At 38.4% G+C, this 19,309-nt stretch overlaps 1 protein-coding gene and 1 long non-coding RNA gene across 3 annotated transcripts in view; both read right to left on the bottom strand.

Moving 5' to 3' along the window:
* The window catches only part of FBXL7 (F-box and leucine rich repeat protein 7), a 433,105-nt gene that overhangs the window by 150,726 nt on the left and 263,070 nt on the right, over nt 1-19,309 (bottom strand). The gene's annotated exons all lie outside the window — the stretch shown is intronic.
* LOC134730366 (uncharacterized) overlaps nt 1-19,309 on the bottom strand; it is a 197,594-nt gene that overhangs the window by 31,371 nt on the left and 146,914 nt on the right. The window contains exon 2 of the long non-coding RNA XR_010112107.1: nt 1-19,309. This exon is cut by the window's left edge and continues 31,371 nt beyond it; it is cut by the window's right edge and continues 89,910 nt beyond it. This is a non-coding gene — a long non-coding RNA (uncharacterized LOC134730366).

The following is a 19,309-nucleotide window of genomic DNA, read 5'->3' as shown; positions in this document are numbered from 1 at the left end:
TGGAACTAGAAATACCATTTGGCCCAGCAATCTCATTACTGGGTATATACCCAAAGGATTATAAATCATTCTACTCTAAAGACACATGCACACACATGTTTATTGCAGCACTATTCACAATAGCAAAGACTTGGAAAAAACCAAATGCCTATCAATGTTAGACTTGATAAAGAAAATGTGGCACATACACACCATGGAATACTATGCAGCCATAAAAAATAAGTTCATGTCCTTTGCAGGGACATGGATGAAGCTGGAAACCCTCATTCTCAGCAAACTAACAAAGGAGCAGAAAACCAAACACTGCATGTTTTCACTAATAAGTGGGAGTTTAACAAAGAGAACATACGGGCACAGGAAGGGGAACATCATACACCAGGGGCCTGTCAGTGGGTGGGTGGCAAGGGGAGGAATAGCATTACGAGAAATACCTAATGTAGATGACGGGTTGATAGGTGCAGCAAACCACCATGGCACATGTATATCTATGTAAAAAACCTGCACGTTCTGCACATGTATCCCAGAACTTAAAGTATATATTTTTTTAAAAAGTTGAAAAGGTCTTCTCTCAACTCCTCAGCTCTCTTCAACATCTGCCCCAGTTTTACACTCTCCTTTATAGCAATACTTATCAAGAGAGGTCTAGCTATGCATATTGCTTCCACTTCCTGGTTTCTCATTTACATTTAAAGTATTTTTTATTAAAAAAATCAAAGTATGGTGCAAATACTTTAAAAGCTTGAATGCTCCCTTTTCTCCCCAGAGGCAGCCACTTGAAACTCTCCCAAAGAAATCTCCTGATTCACCTCTAAAGAACATGCTCAGAAAGTACTTCTCTATTTCTCAATATCAGGCACTGACACTGGCTTCTTACTACTGAATATACTATTTTACTCTTATACTACACACCCCCCAACACACACACACACACACACACACACACACACACAATTTCTCCTTTCCCCATCCTCCCAATGTACTTAGACCTTTTTTTCTTCGGGGTGGGGATGGTTAAACTAACATCCAATGGCATGCAAGTCTTACTCATAAGTAAAACTGTGGTGTACCATGACTGCTTCTTACTTTTTGAACTTTTAAAAAATTTCTCTCTTATCACTTGCTTCAATTTTTCAATTATTTTTCTATTTATCACAAATTCAGTCTCCTTCAGAGCAGTAAAACCTCTCTTAACATATTCAAGCATGACAAGTAAACTCTAAGTTCCAATTTCTATTGGACAAATCCATCCTCGGGTCCTCTGTCTTCTTCCTCAAACGGGACCATCGTGGTACCTAAAGAGAGAGATGATAGCAGAGGGCCTTGGGAATCACTGTCACAACTGCATCCACAGCATATCTTAGAAATAGCGCCTGGCCAAGAAGTTTAAGGCAGTGATAATGAGATCACAAACTTTACAATTAGAATATCAAGATAAATGGAATCAGAGTTCTCCTCCTCTTTAGAGCCTTCTGCACCAGAAAGAACAGAATTTTCCTGGCTGTGTGGTGTGGCACAGCAAAGGCAAACCCAGCTTTTGGTGGTGGCCAAATATCTGACTCAATGCCTGCTCTGGTTTGTTTATTTGCATGCTAACTCTCAGGTCACACATTTCTGTACTTAATTCTTCAGAATAGTAAAACTGCATTAATTTAGGTTGAGTAAAGGGTAAAGTTTTTGAAAAGGCTGAATTTAAACATCATCTTAATTTTCTGTAGAGAATTCCAACCATTCCCAGAGGTTCCCAGAACCTTTACTCCACTTGCTTTGACAAGCACACAGGACTCCCTAAGCTCATATCTTAGAAGTGCCTGTTGACTAAACAATATGGCTGTGTCAAGCCACTAAAATCCATTCCTAATTCTTAATAGCCTTGAAATTGGTTTATGGGTCAAATTTACCTAACAAATTGTTTTCTGTTTTTTCCCACCTCCTAAAATACAGTCAGTAATCTTTGGGCAATTCCAATTCAAATTATGACATATTCTGATTTGGTGGAGTTTGATCAGCTTGCAAAGTAAAAAAATATATATGTATAGTGGGGTTTTTTGGTTTGCTTTTCTTTTTTCTGGGTGCTACCTGGGGTTCCTTCCAGTAACACAAATATGGTTTCCTTCAGTTCAGTAAATGTAAACAAGCTGCCATAGGCAACTTTTAGCCTTTTACTTCAAATGAGTGATTATATACTGGATATTTACCACTAATCTTGCTCTTTTCTTAGTGAAAAAAATATATAGACACAGCCGTGCAAACTGTGATCCAGTTACTGCCCTTCCCCTTCAGCTCCCTTTGTAGACTCAGACTTCCTTTGCCCCTTCATGTTTCAAAGGAGGACTGGCCAAAGAGAAATCACTTAACATATTCAATACCCACATGATGTGGCAATTAGTTTTCAAATCCATTTTTGACAAACACAAGTGGGACATCTGGAATGAGGTAAAGGTGATTAGGTTTGGAGAGAGCAGAGTGATAAACGGAAATTTCAGAAATCTTTGCTGAAAAACAAGTATTCCAAGAGTAAGTGGTTCTATCTTCAAAATGAAATTGCTTTTTGAAATAAAGTGCTCATTGAGTTCTGCCACAGAATAGATTTTCCATGATGACTTTTAGGCCAAAGCTATAAATCAAAAACTTACTATATTGCCATTAATTTGCTGACTGTATCTAAAAGACTTTAAACTGCCCAAAAATATCCTCAAAATTATTTTAATGCATGTAAAATTTTATCAAAGTGATATGAAGGGTTTTTTAATGGGCCACGGCTGATTTTCCTTAGAACTCGGAAAGGCATGGAAACCAATGACTGTGAACCGAACCACAACTCTGAAAAGTCAACTCTTGGAGACAAGATAATAACTGCTGCTAAGTCACTCTTTTCCATTTCTTTTTTTGATAGCTTTTTAAAAAATTTCATCTATATACTCCAGTTGTACATATTTTGGGGGTACATGTGATATTTCAATACATTTATACAATATGTAATGATCAAATTAGGGTAACTGGAATAGTCATTACTTCAAACATTTTCTTTATCTTTGGAACATTATAATTCTTATTCTAGCTACCTTGAAATATATAATAAATTATATTTAACTATAAATTTTCTACTGTCCTATTAAGTACTAGAACTTTTTCCTTCTATCTAACTATTTTTGTGCTCCTTAACTAACTTACCTTCATCCCTCCTTCCTCACCTCCCTTCCCAGCCTCTGGTAACCACCATTCTGAAACTCTCCACTTCCATGAGATCCACTTTTTTTAAAGCCACTCTTTTACATGTTTAATGGCATGGCTTGTCTACTCTGCTCAAGATGAAATACCCATCCTAAGCGTATATGTCATCTACTGTAATGACAATTATCAGTAAATAAGGTTTTTATTCACTAGCTAAGAGAAAAGCAACAAAGTTGACTAAAGATAATTTCTTACAGTGAATTTCCTATCACATAAATGTAGTAAGAAACCACATGTTTTTATCTTGAGAGAAGGTGCTCTGCTATTAAACACATTATCCCTAGCAAGATTATCCTTTCATGATCAATTTCATGATCATTTTTTATTTCCAGCTAATGTATCTTTGGTTTTATTTGGCTTCTGGAAGTATGGCTTTGTTAAGCCATTGCAACTGGATAAGAAGGCTCGTGGGAGCATCGACAACTACCTGTGTTCTATGAAGGGAGATTCTCTCTCCCTTTAAAGATCCTTCTTGGACTAATTTTTGAGGATGTGATGAAATGAGCTGCTTGGTAGCATGAGAAAAAGTGGAAAAGAAAAACGATGGAGATGAGAAAGAGTGGTGAATCAATGCCTTCTCACTTAGGACCTTGACCACAGGTGAATAACTGGATTTCTTTTAGGGGAAAAGATCAGGTCAGTGGTCCTCAAACCATATTCTTAACTAATCAGTCTAGAGGGTGCCTAGGCAACAGTATTTGTTTTCAAAGCTCTCCAGGTTTTTATTTAATTGTGCACCCAGCGTTGAGAACTATGGTACCACAAATGAAGAGAATGAAGGCCCCAAGCCAGAGATGTTGAGAAGCAGGAAATTTGAGATAGAAAGGATGGAGTCCATTCTCTCAGTAAAATAAGAGATGGAGTCATATCTTTAGATAGGAACAAAGTTGGGGATTTAAAGAAAGTGAAAAATATTTGAAAGGGGGAGTTCAAAATGCAACAGGACTTTAACTAGAAACAGCCTTTGATGATACCTTATTATAGAGAAAGTATACATTTTCTGAGCATCTTAGATACCCAAGAATTTACTTTATACCATGATGTCTTCCCATTAATGAGGTACAAAATAGAGGAAATGTGCTTAAGTTATTTGTTGATAGCTCTTATGAATTCTGACTAATTTTGAATATAGGTAACCAAAATACATACCTTTTTCCAAAATACATATTTTGGGAAATAAACAAATTTGACAATATAAAAATATTCTCTTGCAGGTTTATTATGTTTAGCTGATTGCTGGCGTTCATGTGGAGAGTGGGACTGTGTGATTTGTTTTCCACTTTCCTCAACATGGCCATAGAGAAGATAAATTAGTATTGTCCTAGATCACATGTAATAGTAGTGCTTTTTGCTCAAATGAGTACCATTCTAATCTAAGAAAAAAGTTATTCAACCTTGGAACTGGAATTTACTTTTTTTTTTTTTTTTTTACCAGAATAGGGGTTTGCAAACAATACGTAGCCAATTTCCTTAAAAGGGAAATTCTTGTGTGTCTCCTAGGACCCAAAAGTTCTATGCACTGAGCTTTTAAATTTTGATTCAACTTCTCTTTCACTGTTCAAAACAGCGCCATGTGGATAATATTTTATAAGTCTGACAATCTCATAACAGGAAGATTTGAACATAGCAGCTGTTTACCATTTCATGCTAATTAAATGTGATTTCCATCATTGTCAGTTTCACTCTTTTGCCTTCCAGTCACTTAACTACAACTAAGAGAAAGACACAGGTAGATGATAGGGAATACGTTATCCATATATTACCAATTGGTTAGTTTCAAGCATAAACACTTTTTGGAGTTAAGATTCAAATGCTACATTATTTGATATAATAAAGCTTGATATCCGGTGTATTTAATTTTGAGCTAGTGGAGGAGTCATATTGTATAGTGAAAACAATGCTGGATCTAGAGGTCCAAGGTGGGGGTTTGCCCCTAGTTCCACTACTAACAATGTGTGACTTTCAGTAAGTCCTTAACTTTTCCATTTCTCAGTTTCTTTATATGTAAAATGGAAATGAAAACATCCTCTCTCCCTAGGTTGTTAATAAGATGCATGGAATAATGAATGTGAAATATATTTTAACATGAATTATCTTCAATTTAATTCATCTATTTTGGAAATGCCTTATGTGTGCATATTGAGCTTCCTGAAAACAAAGCACAATCATATACAGAGTGATTAAGAAGAAGATATTAAGACACATATGTAATCACAGTGTTATATTAAGATATATATGTAATCAGGTATACATATGTTAAACATTAAAACTCCCAATTGATGGCTAACATTTTATTTAAGTTCTATAGTTATTATCTCCATAAATGTTACCATTATCCATTGTTATGTATAAACAATGAACATAAGAATATTTAAGGTAAAACTTAGGAATATGCTTCTGGAAAAAGCTAGCCCACTTAAGGTTCTTTTCTCTCTCTAGTGTTGATGTTGGTGCCATGAAGTTATAAGAAACATATGCGAGAAATTATACCAAAAAAAGTGAGAATTTTTTCCTGCCTCACCATCACATATGTTGAGCCCCAGACACAATTATCTTTTTAGAATGTATTACAGATGCAGTGCTTAGAAAATGGGTGCAAGATGTTTGTTCAGATATAAACTTGCAGGCCAATGCTAGGGGAAGCTGGCAAAAGCCCTTAGCAAGCAACATTTCTTGTGGGTTGCCAACCCAGATCATGTTTTTTTTCCTTAAGAGTTTTGGCAGCTTCCTTCCATCTCTTCAGATTGCATTTATAATTGGTTGTTACCATAGAAACATGAACTTTAAATTATAGTATTCTTTATTAACTAGTTGTAAAATGGAGGTGTGCCCTGAGCAAAATAGGAATTGGGAGGGTAACAGCAAATAGGTTAAAACTTACTATACTCATCTATATGATTGCTAATTCTTGCTAATCTGCATGCAAGAGTGTTACATTCATACTTTATTAATCCGAATGTTGGCCGGCATCTACCCTGATTTCTTTCTGTTATGTTTTACTTAACAAAGGGCTCTGGATTCAGATTTTTTATTTATTTACTGCCTAGTTATATTATTATTATCACTATTATTTTTAAAAATAAGAACAAAACTTTGGTTCCCATTTTGCATTAATGAAACTCATGACATGTTGCCACTATCTGTTCTTAATCTTGAGAATTAATAAAAACTGAAATCTGTCTTAAGCCTTACTAGTTAAAAACATAGTCTCTTCAAGTAGAAAAACACATAATCAGATTATAGTTGTACCTGTAGGTCCAGAAGCTCCCCTGTGTTCAAAGCAAAGATTCACAATGAATGGAGTGCAGGAGAATAATCAGGATTTTTTGACAACTGCAATGACGTTGCCTTGATTAACCTTATCAACATGTAAAAAGACTGCTATCCTCGTTTTTAATTATCAAAAATATGTGCAGCAGACATTCCTGGCCCATATTCCATTCTCATGCCTCATTGAAATTCTGAATTAGCTGAAACAAAAATGTGTAATCACTGGTTTTGGTGAAATCTGTAGTTTTTCCTACACAATTATGTAAATCACTGACATCTGATACCCCAAATCCATTCCTAATTCCCATTCCATTCCATCCCTTAGAAAATGAAGAGCTAATGCATAATAAATACTAAAGATATGGGAAGGTATCAAAAGTATGGTCTGTGTTTCACGGGGTGGGATGAAGCTTGGGGAGAAATTAATGAAATGGCATATTCCCCACCAGCTTCCCATGATGTGTGGTGATGGTATTTGTGTGTGTGTGTGTGTGTGTGTGTGTGTGTGTGCGCGTGTGTATGGTGGGGTAGGAGTAGACAGTGACACTAACTTCCAAAAACATGACAGAACTGTCAAAAATGTATGACATAAAAATACAGTAATAAATTACATAAGGTAGTATTTTCCAGCAAATAACAAAAAACCCAACTCTAAATGTTTTTCTGCTATTCAACTAATAATGATCCTTTTATTACTACATCTTCCCTATCTTTCTTGCTCAGTGCTTGTGTTTTGGTTGCACATCCTTTGCACTGTTCGATGCACACATTTCCTATACTGCTTAGCTATTTGATGTTTACAACATGGTAAACTGTGAAATGTTTTTACAGTTTCAATTATTTAAAAATCATGTCAGAAATGTTTTCTGTTTTCTACCTGGTGATGTGTCAAGGGCTATGCCTTTCCAACAGTCTGTATCCATTTAATGCTCAGGCACTAAGCTCTGTTCACAGACTTATCTACTTTTCTCACCTACTTTGGAATTTCTAAACAAGACAGAGAAACTGAACAGCAGTTCCTGGTGTCTCAGGGGTCAAGAGAAACAACCTTAGTATCTGGGATAGTTCAGGACCACGGACAACAACCAAAGATGCACCCACTTTCACCTCCAAATTCAAGAGTGAGAATCAGAAAAGGCAAGGAAAAACTGTCGCTCTAACTACTTTGAAATTAGTTTGTGCCATTATTAAACTATTATTGTTTTAATTTTAAGCTTATATCAAGATTCTTCTTCAATCAGGTTAATATGGTTTCATTAAAGTGGCACACCCTTAGCAAAACAATGGACTGACCAATTTATCAGGACAGGACAGAAATGTGGAGTCCATATTATGGTGGGAATATGCCACGCTCAAAGGTGGGATTCTCAAAGATGGGAACAGATTCTGAGGACCAAGGCCATAGCCAGGAAAACAGAAACTCATAGGGAGGCAGTACAATCTAAAACATAAAACCATATCTACATCAATATATATGGTAGCCCCCCCACCCTCCACCAAAGATGTCTATGTCTGAATTCCTGAAACTTGGGAATATGCTTCTTTCCCTGGTAAAATGGAATGTGTAGATCAAGTTAAGAGTATTTAGAGGAGAAAGTTATTTTGGATTATCCTGTTAGACCCAATGTAATCTTTTGTAGTATTTGTTAGAGGGGAGGAAGAGGGTCAGTCAGTAGTAGAAGTTTGAATGACAAGGTGAGAAAAGGATCATAGGAAAGGAATACAGGTAGCCTCTGGAAGCTGAAAAAAAAATCAAAGAAACAGATTCTGCTCTCAAAGCCTCAGGAGGAGAACAGTCCTGCTGACACCTTGATTTAGACTTCTGACCTCCAGATCTGTAAAAAGAGAGGCTTGTGGGGGTTTTTTTGTCATTAAATTTGTGGAAATTTGCTACAGCAGTAATAAAAAATGTAATAAAATATATGTAAATAGGATCCATGTGCAAAAGAAGGAAAGGGAATCTAAGAACATGGAACCACAGTGAACATTTATGCTCTCCAGATCTTTCCTTTCTTCTATTCATTTGCTTAAGTTGACCGGGGCATCCAGTGAATATATTCTCCTTTCACTCATCCCCCTGTTCCAAGTAGAGTAGTTTACATAGAACCATATCAACCACACACTTCATTTATACGCCCCCTCCCTACGATATTATAAACAGCAGCAATGAAGTATGGAATTCTGTAGATTTCATCTGGGCCACTGATAATTTCTTCCATTATTAAAAAATTCTCTAAGTTTTGGAAAAAAAATTTTTTTGAGACAAGATCTGTCACCCCGGCTGGAGTGCATGGCACAGTCACGAATCACTCTACAGTGACTCAAACTTCTGGGCTCAAGTGATCCTCCCATCTCAGCCTCCCTCGAGTAGCTGGGACCATATGCACACAACACCATGACTAGATACTTAAAAAAAAAATTTAGTAGAGATGGGGTTTTGCTATGTTGCCCAGGCTGGTCTTGAACTCCTAGGCTAAAGCAACCCTCCTGTCTCGGCCTCCCAAAGTGCTGGGATTACAGGCATGAGCCACCACACCTGGCCAGGAAAATGTTTTTAAAATAAATTTTTAAAGTGAGGCCCAACTCAGTAAGATTGCTTGGAATTGAATAAGTGTAATGCAAGTAAATTAACTAAAAAAAATTAACTGGGCCTTTCCTTTCTATTTATATGTCAGGCACAGTAGACCTTGAAAAGAAGGGTCACAGCCAGGCTTGTTTGCTCAGGTCAGTGATCCCAGGATTTGGGGAGGCCAAGGCAGGAGGATCAGTTGAGCCTCAGAGTTTAAAACAACCAGCCTTGGCAACATAGCAAGACCTTGCCTCTACAAAAGCTTTTAAAAAAAATTAGCCAGGTGTGATGTGCACCTGTGGTTCTAGCTGCTCAGGAGGCTCAGGAGGGAGGATCGCTTGAGCCCAGGAGGTTGAAGCTGAAGTGAGCCACAATCTCAGTACTGCACTCCAGTCTGGGTGACACAGCAAGACTCTGTCTCAAAAAAAAAAAAAAAGTCTCACAATTTTCATAGCTCTGAGTCACTATTAAGGTCTTCACAGAACGTAAGAAGAGCTAAAAGACTGTATGTCAAGCTATAGGTAGAAACAAACAATATGGAAATAAAAAGGGATATAATAGAGGATATTTGAGGAGAGTGAGCAGAAGATTAGTGAAAATTAGCTCTTCCCTCCACTAATTCCAATCATTTATTGAGCCTGGCCAGTCAATGTGCTATATAATCTATGCCATTTTTTTTTACAATTCTTGCAATCACACCATGAAGAGGGTATTATTATTTCCATTTTAATAGACTCAGAGATCTAAGTAACTAGCCCAAGTTGACATAGCTTCTGTGGCTGCACCAGGGGGTCTGACTGTAAAACCTCTGACTCCAAAGCCTTGCTATTTCAATCATGCCTTTCAGTGATGAGAGTACATAAGGCCTTTTACTTTAACTATTTGTCTTCTATGCCATGGAAAGAGGGTTTTGTCTCTTCTCTAGCCAAGAAAGGAGGATTTTTATTGAATTTGGACAATGATTCAGAAATCTTATAAGCTGCCTTCACCTTTCTTGCTGACACATCAAGTATTCCACAGTTCAGTTTCCAGGAACATGAGGGATGCGAGCACCTGTAAACTGTGCCTGACATCTCCCTTAGATTGAACTACCCTGCACCATTAAGTGGAGCAGAGGAGGAAGTGGATGTTGCTGGTAAGATAGGTGTTTAGCTGTTTAGAGCATGTGTACTTATAATATTCCCGTTGTTTTGGTGCACAGTTGATCCATTATTTGAGGCTTTTAGATCACTTATAGTTACTTTATTAAAAGTCAGTTAATCCTTCTGGGCACGGTGGCTCATGCCTGTAATTCCAGCACTTTGGGAGGCCCAGGCGGGTGGATCACTTGAGGTCAGGAGTTCCAGACCAGCCTGATTAACATGGTGAATCTTCGTCTCTACTAAAAAAATATAAAAATTAGCCAGGTGTGGTGGCACACGCCTGTAATACCAGCTACTTGAGAGGCTGAAGCAGGAGAATTGCTTGAACCCAGCAGGCGGAAGTTTCAGTGAGCCAAGATCGCACTCCAGCCTGAGCAATAAGAGCGAAACTCTGTCTCAAAAAAAAAAAAAATATGTTAATCCTTTGACCTTCTATTAGTCCAGATAGCTGTGGTTTTGGAACCAGGGAAGGTCTGGTTCAAAGAGGTAGCAAACATTTTTGAATAGTACTATGTCAGACTGTACCTCAGTAATACCTACATTGAGTAGCACCCAGCTTTTTTACAAGCAGAGCTGGCCGGGAATTCAGATTTCCTGATTCCCAGCCAGAGGTTATCCCATTTACAACATTCTGATATCTCTCCCTTTCCCAAGCTTCAATATAAACTCCAAGGTACTGATGATTATATCACAGATTTCCTATACATACACTTATGGCACCACGGACTTAATAAGTTTGTACTGAATAAAGTGATATCACACATGAAGGTGTGCTGGATAATATTTTTCTAACTAAAAAGACAATGAAAACTAGAGTCCCACTAAAAATATTCAGAACTGCGTTCTTCCACTGTTTTGAGCCATTTGATTTCCATTTCAAAGCAGGCAAGGCTACATTTATCAGAGAAGTGAAGAGTGAAAGTGTCAGTAAGATGTATGGTGAGGGAAAAGCTAACAGGGATGAAAAGGTAGAAGCAAATGCTGTGCATTAGAAGGGACTTGAAAGGTACTGAAAAGCTGACTTCCCTTCTCAGGTCCACCAATGACCGACTCTGTGACCTTAGGCTGGTCACACAACTTTTGTCGCAGAGAAGGCTTAACTGCAAAACAGGGAAGAAAGCTAGTTCTAACTCTAACAGGAGGATGGGATGAGCAAAGCGCATTGGAGATGTGGAAATTCCGTTAAAAGGCTTAACTTGCTGAGCTATATAAAAATAAGACTGGAATCTTGTCTTGATATAACCCCAAGTTTGGTAACTCTGCACAAGTTTCCTAATCTAACATCGTGCCTGCCTCATGATGGGTACAAATAATCAAACAGAGGCTGTGTGGTGTAGCGAGAAAGGAAGGGGATTAGAGCCAGGCATGCTTAGATTCCAACACCAGACCCACTCATTCCTGTATGATGGTGGGGAAGTGAATTAATCTCCTTAAGCCTCAACTTCCCAATCTCTATAATAAGACAATGATAATTATACCTATAAGAATAATATGAAATTGTTCATGTAAAATTCTTGGATAAACAACAGGAAATGTTTTTGGCTTCAAGTAACAAAAGATGTAACATAGGCTTAAACTAGTAAGAGTTTAAATTCATCTCATATGAAAAAGTCTGGAGGTAGTAGCTACTGGTTCGTTTATTGCCTTGCCACTGGCATCTCTGCAGCTTTCTTGGGCTCTGCCTCATGGTCGCAAGTTGGCTGCCAGAATTCCACTCACCATAGCTGTATTCAAGGTGGGTAAAAATGGATGGATAGGGAGGCACCAGATGCATTTGTTCCTTTTATCAGGAAAGCAAAGTTTTTCTAGAAATACTTTTTGGAAAATCAGAGACCAGGATGATCCATCACCCAGGCTGGGCACACCGGGGCCCTACAGAAAATCAGGGTTTGCATGGCAAGAAACCACAGGCAAGGGGACACCAGGACACAACTAACAGAGTTAGCCGCGGCCTGGCACCTGGTGACTTAATTGCTAAATACTGCTTTCTTCTTCCTCCCTCCGTCAAACAACAGAGCAAATCCATCTGGCTTTAATAGTCTGTGATTCCATATGGATCATTAAATTATAATCAAAAGTCAATACTATTGTAAAAATTCTCTAAACTGACCTACCAGAAGATAAATAAGGCATTAAAATTGTGATTCATGAAATATTCTTATCTCTACTTCGAGATAACTCCAGATTTACAAAAAAAGTTTCAAAGGTAGCACAATCGGGTCTCACATACCCTTCGGCCTGCTTACCTAAATGTTAAAATATTATATGATGATAGTAAGATTCCCAAAACTGGGAAAATAACACTGATATGGTATTATTAATAAATCTACAAATCTTCATTCAAATTTAACCAACTGCTCACCAACGTTTTTTTTTTCGTGTCCAGAAACCCATCCAGGATCCTACTGAATTTGTCATATCTGCTTCACCTCTTCCAGTCTAGATACAGCATATTTTTAAAGCTAAACATTTTTCTTATTTTGATATAGTTACCACAGAGCCATTTACTTTAGTGTTTTGCATGTGCATTTTGAATTGAAAAATTACATTACCATGTGGTGCCAGGAGGATTATATTGTTGACTTGCTCTTGCTGATTTGCTTTAACAGTCATTTGCATGGAGACTAAATGTACACTTCAGAAGAGAAAGTCTAGAAAATAAAGCTTCAGATGAGTAGCGCATGGATTAGTGAAGGATTTCTGCATCTCATCCTGGGTAATGCTAGATTTCTCCTACGGAGGATTTTCCTGCCCACAACACACACACTCATCATACCATAGAGGGTCAATTTTGAATGTTCCAGATGGATGCACTCAAGTTGTATGCTCAAATAATGATAATTAGCTACATTGATATGGCATTACTTATTAGAGGATTCCAATGCAGAATACTGGGCAGTTCCTGGAACTGCAGTCTTCTCGCATTCCCCCAGAAGGAGGCAGCTGGTGGCAGGGGGAGCCATGTGCCAAAGGCCATGTGGGAAGACAGCGGACAATGCAGTGAGGGATCTCCAAGCAGCCTCCGTGCCTCTATGCCCTGCTGCCTGTCTGTTCATGGAATTAGGATGATGTATGACTTTGGCAAACAGATGTAAATATCATGCCAATATTTTGGATCAATACCTGGGAACATTTCCCTACGGCATATGTCTTATTGACTCAATTACTGTTTGTTGTTTTGATAAATTGAGCCCTGAGTGCCCTGAAAGGGAAGTCAAATGAATCAAAATGTCCACATTTCTAGACTTTGATGTATATCTCCATCTCTACTGTGTAGTCCATAGCAAATCCCCTAGCTGTTGCCTGCACAGCACTGTGGCCACTGTGCACAGGGAGGCAGGGCTGAGTGGAGCCCTGGCTGGACCAGCACTAGTGGAGAAACACACCACACCATGAGTGGACCACGCTCTGTGTGTACTATCATGACCAGCCCCATCTCAGAAGAAGGCAGTTCACCCCCACTCAAACTTCTCAATAACCTTCTTTTCTTTTTACTGGTGGTTCTGTAGTAAATTTCTATTTTAAAGGCTGTTTGTATATCAGTGGCAGTGTGGCAGTGTTACTCTTTTTTTTTTTCTTTTTTTTTTTTTTTGAGACAGAGTCTCGCTCTGTCGCCCAGGCTGGAGTGCAGTGGCATGATCTCGGCTCACTGCGACCTCCACCTTTCAGGTTCAAGCGATTCTCCTGTCTCAGCCTCCCGAGTAGCTGGGACAAGAAGTGCCTGCCACCACGCCAGGCTAATTTTTTGTATTTTCAGTAGGGATTGGGTTTCACCGTGTTAGCCAGGATGGTCTCAATCTCCTGACCTCATGATCCACCCGCCTCGGCCTCCCAAAGTGCTGGGATTACAGGTGTGAGTCACCGTGCCCAGCCGGCAATGTTACTGTTTAGGCAAATGATAGGTATCTACCTGCCTTTAGAATTTACTCTACCTGTAAAGTAGTAGGGTATCCAAACACATGGGAAAAAAACAACATCACTTGAACGTATTCATTTCCCTCTACATCAGTGTAAAAACAAACAACAACCATTCCTACTGCTGACACTAAACTGTGGACTTGTTAACCAAAGCAGTGAGATCTATTGTATATATTTCAAATACTATTATTATGAAGTTGAAGAGATAAAATCATGACAAATTTACTACATGACAAAAGTAGTAAATTTTTCTTGAAGCAAACATAACCAAAAGTATTAAAAATGTGTGATTATTAAGAAATTTCTTACCATATTGCACACCCATTCCTCCTGTTTTAGGTTCTAAAGACATTTTATGAACAATCATGAAGTTTATTTAAATATAATCTGTGTGTATGCTTTGCCAAGGGCATTTGTTTTTGTCATCAAATATTTATCTTCCCAGCTTCATGATATTGGAGTCTAATTATTATAAATATTACTAATAAAAGATTGTCAAAAATAATAGCAAATTAGTTAGCAAAGGCGTGAAATAAGGAATAAAAACAGAAGTTCTCCAGGAAATTGTTTATATTTTTCTTTTGCTATAATGAACCTCTAAATGTTTCATCTTGTCTTTCCATGTATGTTTGCTGGTTTTATTGTCTCCACTTTTCCTTACCTCTAGAGTAGCCCTGGGCGTTTACAATCAAGATGTACACACTAAGTACCCATGGTGGTTCTGGGTCTTGGGGAGGCAGTTCCACCGAGCTGTAGCCTTCCTCACACCGGAAAGACTATGCCTCCTGGAGACAGGCACAATCTCCAGATTAGCAAATCTGAGCCCAGTCTTAATTTTGATTCTGTGATGTGCTGTGGATATGAACCTTAAGGTAAAATTGTGTTAAATTGTTTCACAGTTGCTTAAGGCAGTCTTTTGAATGAAAATTATAGATTTTTTTTATCACATATTCTCACTTACAAATGAGAGCTGAACAATGAGAATTCATGGACACATGGGGGTGTGACAACACACACTGGGGGCTGTCGGGGGCAGTGTAGGAGAAGGGAGAACATCAGGAAGAATAGCTAATGGCTGCTGGGCTGAATAACTAGCTGAAGGGTTGATCTGTGCAGCAAATCACCATGGCACATGTTTGCCTATAAAACAAACCTACATATCCTGCACGGGTACCCCGGAACTTAAAATAAAAGTTCAAGAAAAAGAAACAGAAAAAAAAAGAAAATTACAGATTTTTAAAACAGAGTTGTTTACTAGTGGTGTCATAAGGAAAACCAAGGCTGCTTAGAGTAAAAAACTGTATTCTTCTCAGGTTGTTCTGCTCGTCACAGTAGAATGTAGTGGTGGGTTTACAGTGTATCGAGTTTCTTTATTAGAGTCTAATGATTAGAAAGCTTCAATTATTCTCCCTATTATTTCGTTGGTTTCGTGAAGACAGAGAAAAATCAAAATCAAATCTGAGACAAAATAAGTAGATAGGAAAGTCATGAATTACTCTTTCTATTTGGGAAGAGCAAATATGTTTTAAAGAAGAATATACCAGAGATAATGAAAGTCAAGTTTAAAATCCTAACAAGTTTTATTTCAAAACAATCATGAACTTGTACATGCCAATGGAAATGAAATCTCCAAAGCAGCCTTTTAAATATTAGATCTGGCTCCTGGCTACTCACTTATATTCACTCCCTCTGCCTTGTGGTGATGAAGCTCAGATAAACACAGTGGCCGTAAGCCAGTTCTGTAGAGCTAATTAAATCAGTAAACCTTGACTAGGTGCTTTCTTTATATAAGAATCCCTGTCTACGGATACAAAAATGAAGACATACTCCTAGTTCTCAAGTTTCTCAGTGCGCAGGTGGGAAGACAGAGATACCAAAGCACTACTACATTCAATATAGTGGGTATAACTCATGCTTAAGACATACTGGAAATACAGAGGAGTAGACCCAAACTCTGCCTTTGGGATGAGGGAAAAGAAGTTTCATGGAAGGCTGGGAGGCAAATGTAAGGCATTCCGGATTTGGAGAATGGGAGGATTATCTGTAAAGGGGACAGCAGGAGCAAAGAAGAAGCTAAGAAACAATATGGTGTTTGCAGAGAATACCAGGCAATTCTATGATGCTGTTAGGTAGGTAGGTAGGTAGGTAGGTAGGTAGGTAGGTAGGTAGGTAGATAGATAGATAGATAGATAGACAGACAGACAGACAGACAGACAGACAGACAGATATAGATGAAGCTGGAGTGTTGGTTCAGGTCCCATAGACTATGGGAACGAACCTTGATTTATCTGAAACCAGGAAGCCGCTGTACACCGTAAGCATGGTCACGTGAGAGAGGCTGGATGAGGAAATGAGAGTAGGGTTGGAGAGCAAGGTACAGATATAAGATCTATTGGGGGTGGGGCTTGATGATGAGTTCAGTACTACAGTGTGAGTTTGAGATACCCGAAGGTGATCCAGGCAGAGATTCCCAGCAGATGGATGGATTCACACTCCTGGAACTCAGGAAAGAGCCATCAATTGGTACACAACTGGGCATTATTGTTGGTGGGAGGAAGCATGGTGCCACTTACCCTAGAGCTCAGCTCTCTATTTTATCATTCCCCGCACACGAAAGAGAAAAAAGAATCTCCCTTTGCTTGCACTACAATACAACCTCCTTCTTTCGAAAGTTTCTTGCAGCTATGAATTGTCACTTTAGGTTGTGAATGGGAGGACTTGTTCTGAATAGTAGAAATATTCAGAGAACCTGGTGTCATCACACAGTGGCTAGGTATGATCAGTTGTGATGCACATCTTGGGCATTTGTTACTATATTAATTATAACACTAAAGTCTCTGCTTGATGTGCTTTTCTTTTCTGTCAGACAAAAGTGTGTGGTTCCAGCTACGGTGCTGGGGATTGGGTAAATCTCGGTATGGCCTCGGGAGTGCATAACATTTGTGAATGTCATCCATGTTCACTCATGTATGTCTCAGTACCAAGATCATAAAGGAAAAATTGAGAACCACTGTTCTGGAAACAGCAAATCATAGCTCTCAGGTCAAATCCGGCTGCCACTGCCTGTTCGTATATAGCTCACCTGTGCCAAGTACCAAGATCATAAAGGAAAAATTGAGAACCACTGTTCTGGAGACAGCAAATCATAGCTCTCAGGTCAAATCCGGCTGCCACTGCCTGTTCGTATATAGCTCACCTGTGCACCAAGAAGGGTTTTTACAGATGAACATTTTTTGAAAAATTGGTGTTAGAGAGCAGTAACTTTGAATCCCATTTAAGGGAAATGTCATCTACCCCTCAAAAGAATTCCATTCTTCTCATTAGTGGATCTATAATACAATAATTTTATTTAATTACATTATTATATTTTGAATTTCACCAATAAAAATTTTGTAGAAATTTGTCTTATCTCTTATTATGTAAGGAGATACATAATATTTGCAATTTGCCTCTTGGCTTCCAAAGACTAAAATATTTACAATCTGGCCTTTTAGAGGAAAAGCTTGTAAACTTCTGCTCTAGATTATGGTAAGGCAGCAAAATACACAGATAATTTACAATATGCCCAGCATTCTGCTAACTAAGAGTAATTTTCCCAGTTTCTATTTCAGTGCTCCCAATACCCTCTGGGGTGAATACTATAGTGACCTTCATCACAGATGAGGAAACTAAAATGCAGGGATGGTCAATTACTTGTCCAAGCCCATGCATTTAATAAGTGAAAAAGCTGGGATTTGAAACTAACTGGTCTGGCTTCACAGCTGATGCTCCTGTTCTTAAGCCCCCCTCGGAGTTTCTGAGGTACTAACTCCTATCCCTCCTCATCACGGGCACACACTCTAACCTTTACGGATCCTAGAGGCCTCTGTACTTTCCCTCATTTCCTTTTCCCTTCTTACTTCTTTACACCTGTCTGCTTATAATGTTCACTTCTACAATGCTTATCTCTTAGCCAAAAGGTGACACTCATCTCAGTTTGAGAAGATGATGAGAAAACACATCTCTCTATACTGGTATTTTCATTTAATCTAATTGATATGTATTCAAATAGTAATAGTATCTTGTGGTCAAAATACAGGAAATGTTCTCCATTCACATCATGTTGTCCTGCTTCTGATCTATGGAACCGGAAATATGAGGTCAGTCTCCATTTTATGAAACACTTTCCAACAACATATTGATACTCACTCTTTGGTTTATGCGATAGGTAATTTTAGATGTCCACTTAACTGGACTAGGAGATACCCAGATAAACAGTAAAGCTTTTTTGAGTCTGTCTGTGAGACTCAAACTGTCTGTGAGACTTAGAACTCCAAACTGTAGAGCCTTCAGGCTCTGGGGCTTACACCAGCAGTCCTCTAAGTTCTCAGGCCTCCATTCAGCCTTAGGCTAAAAGTTATGCCATTTGCTCTCCTGGTTCTCAGGCCTTTGACTCAGACTAAATTACATCCCCAGTGCTCCTGGCTCTGCAGCTTGCAGACAGCATATTGCGGGACTAGCCACCATAATTGCAGAAGCCTATTCCCAGAATAAATCCCTTCTCATATAGCTCTATCTATATGTTTTTTATTGGTTCTTTCTCTCTGGATAACTCTGCCCAAAACAGTTTGTTATTAATGAGGATCAAATTGAACATCATGCATTTTGTTTTCAACTCAAAAGTGAGTTCAAATACCTTCCTCAGAATAGAAACCTATAAAACCAAGATTAAAAAATAATGCTCTGATGTAGAGAAAGAAAATAATTCCATGTAACCTATGTAGTATTATGAGATTGCTATTATGGATTTCCTTTCATCAAAGGAATTCCTATGGGACTTACCACAAATTATATTCGATGTAGTCTCTCAACAGAAGACCAATAACCTGGAACTCGCCAAACATTTTACAGACGCCAACGTACTTTGGTCCAAAAAGAGGGCCAAATTTGCAGCCTGTATCTTCTTATATTTCAAAAATTCTAACACACTTATTTATGTAAATTGTTAAGTAACAGTAGCTGACTTTATCACATGTCTACCATATATTACACATTATATAAGCAGGATCTAACTTACTGTAAATAAAACCAGCATCCTATTTCATAGATGATATACACTAAGGCACAGGGGGATTACACGCTTTTAGTTAAGCACTTAGTTGAGTAGTATCCACAGGTGGCAAGTGGGAAGGGCTGGGAT

The sequence above is a fragment of the Pan paniscus genome, chromosome 4, assembly GCF_029289425.2.
Source record: "Pan paniscus chromosome 4, NHGRI_mPanPan1-v2.0_pri, whole genome shotgun sequence".
Classification (NCBI taxonomy): Eukaryota; Metazoa; Chordata; class Mammalia; order Primates; family Hominidae; genus Pan; species Pan paniscus.
The sequence above is the reverse complement of the archived record's forward strand: the minus strand, read 5'-3'. Positions and strand labels throughout refer to the sequence as shown.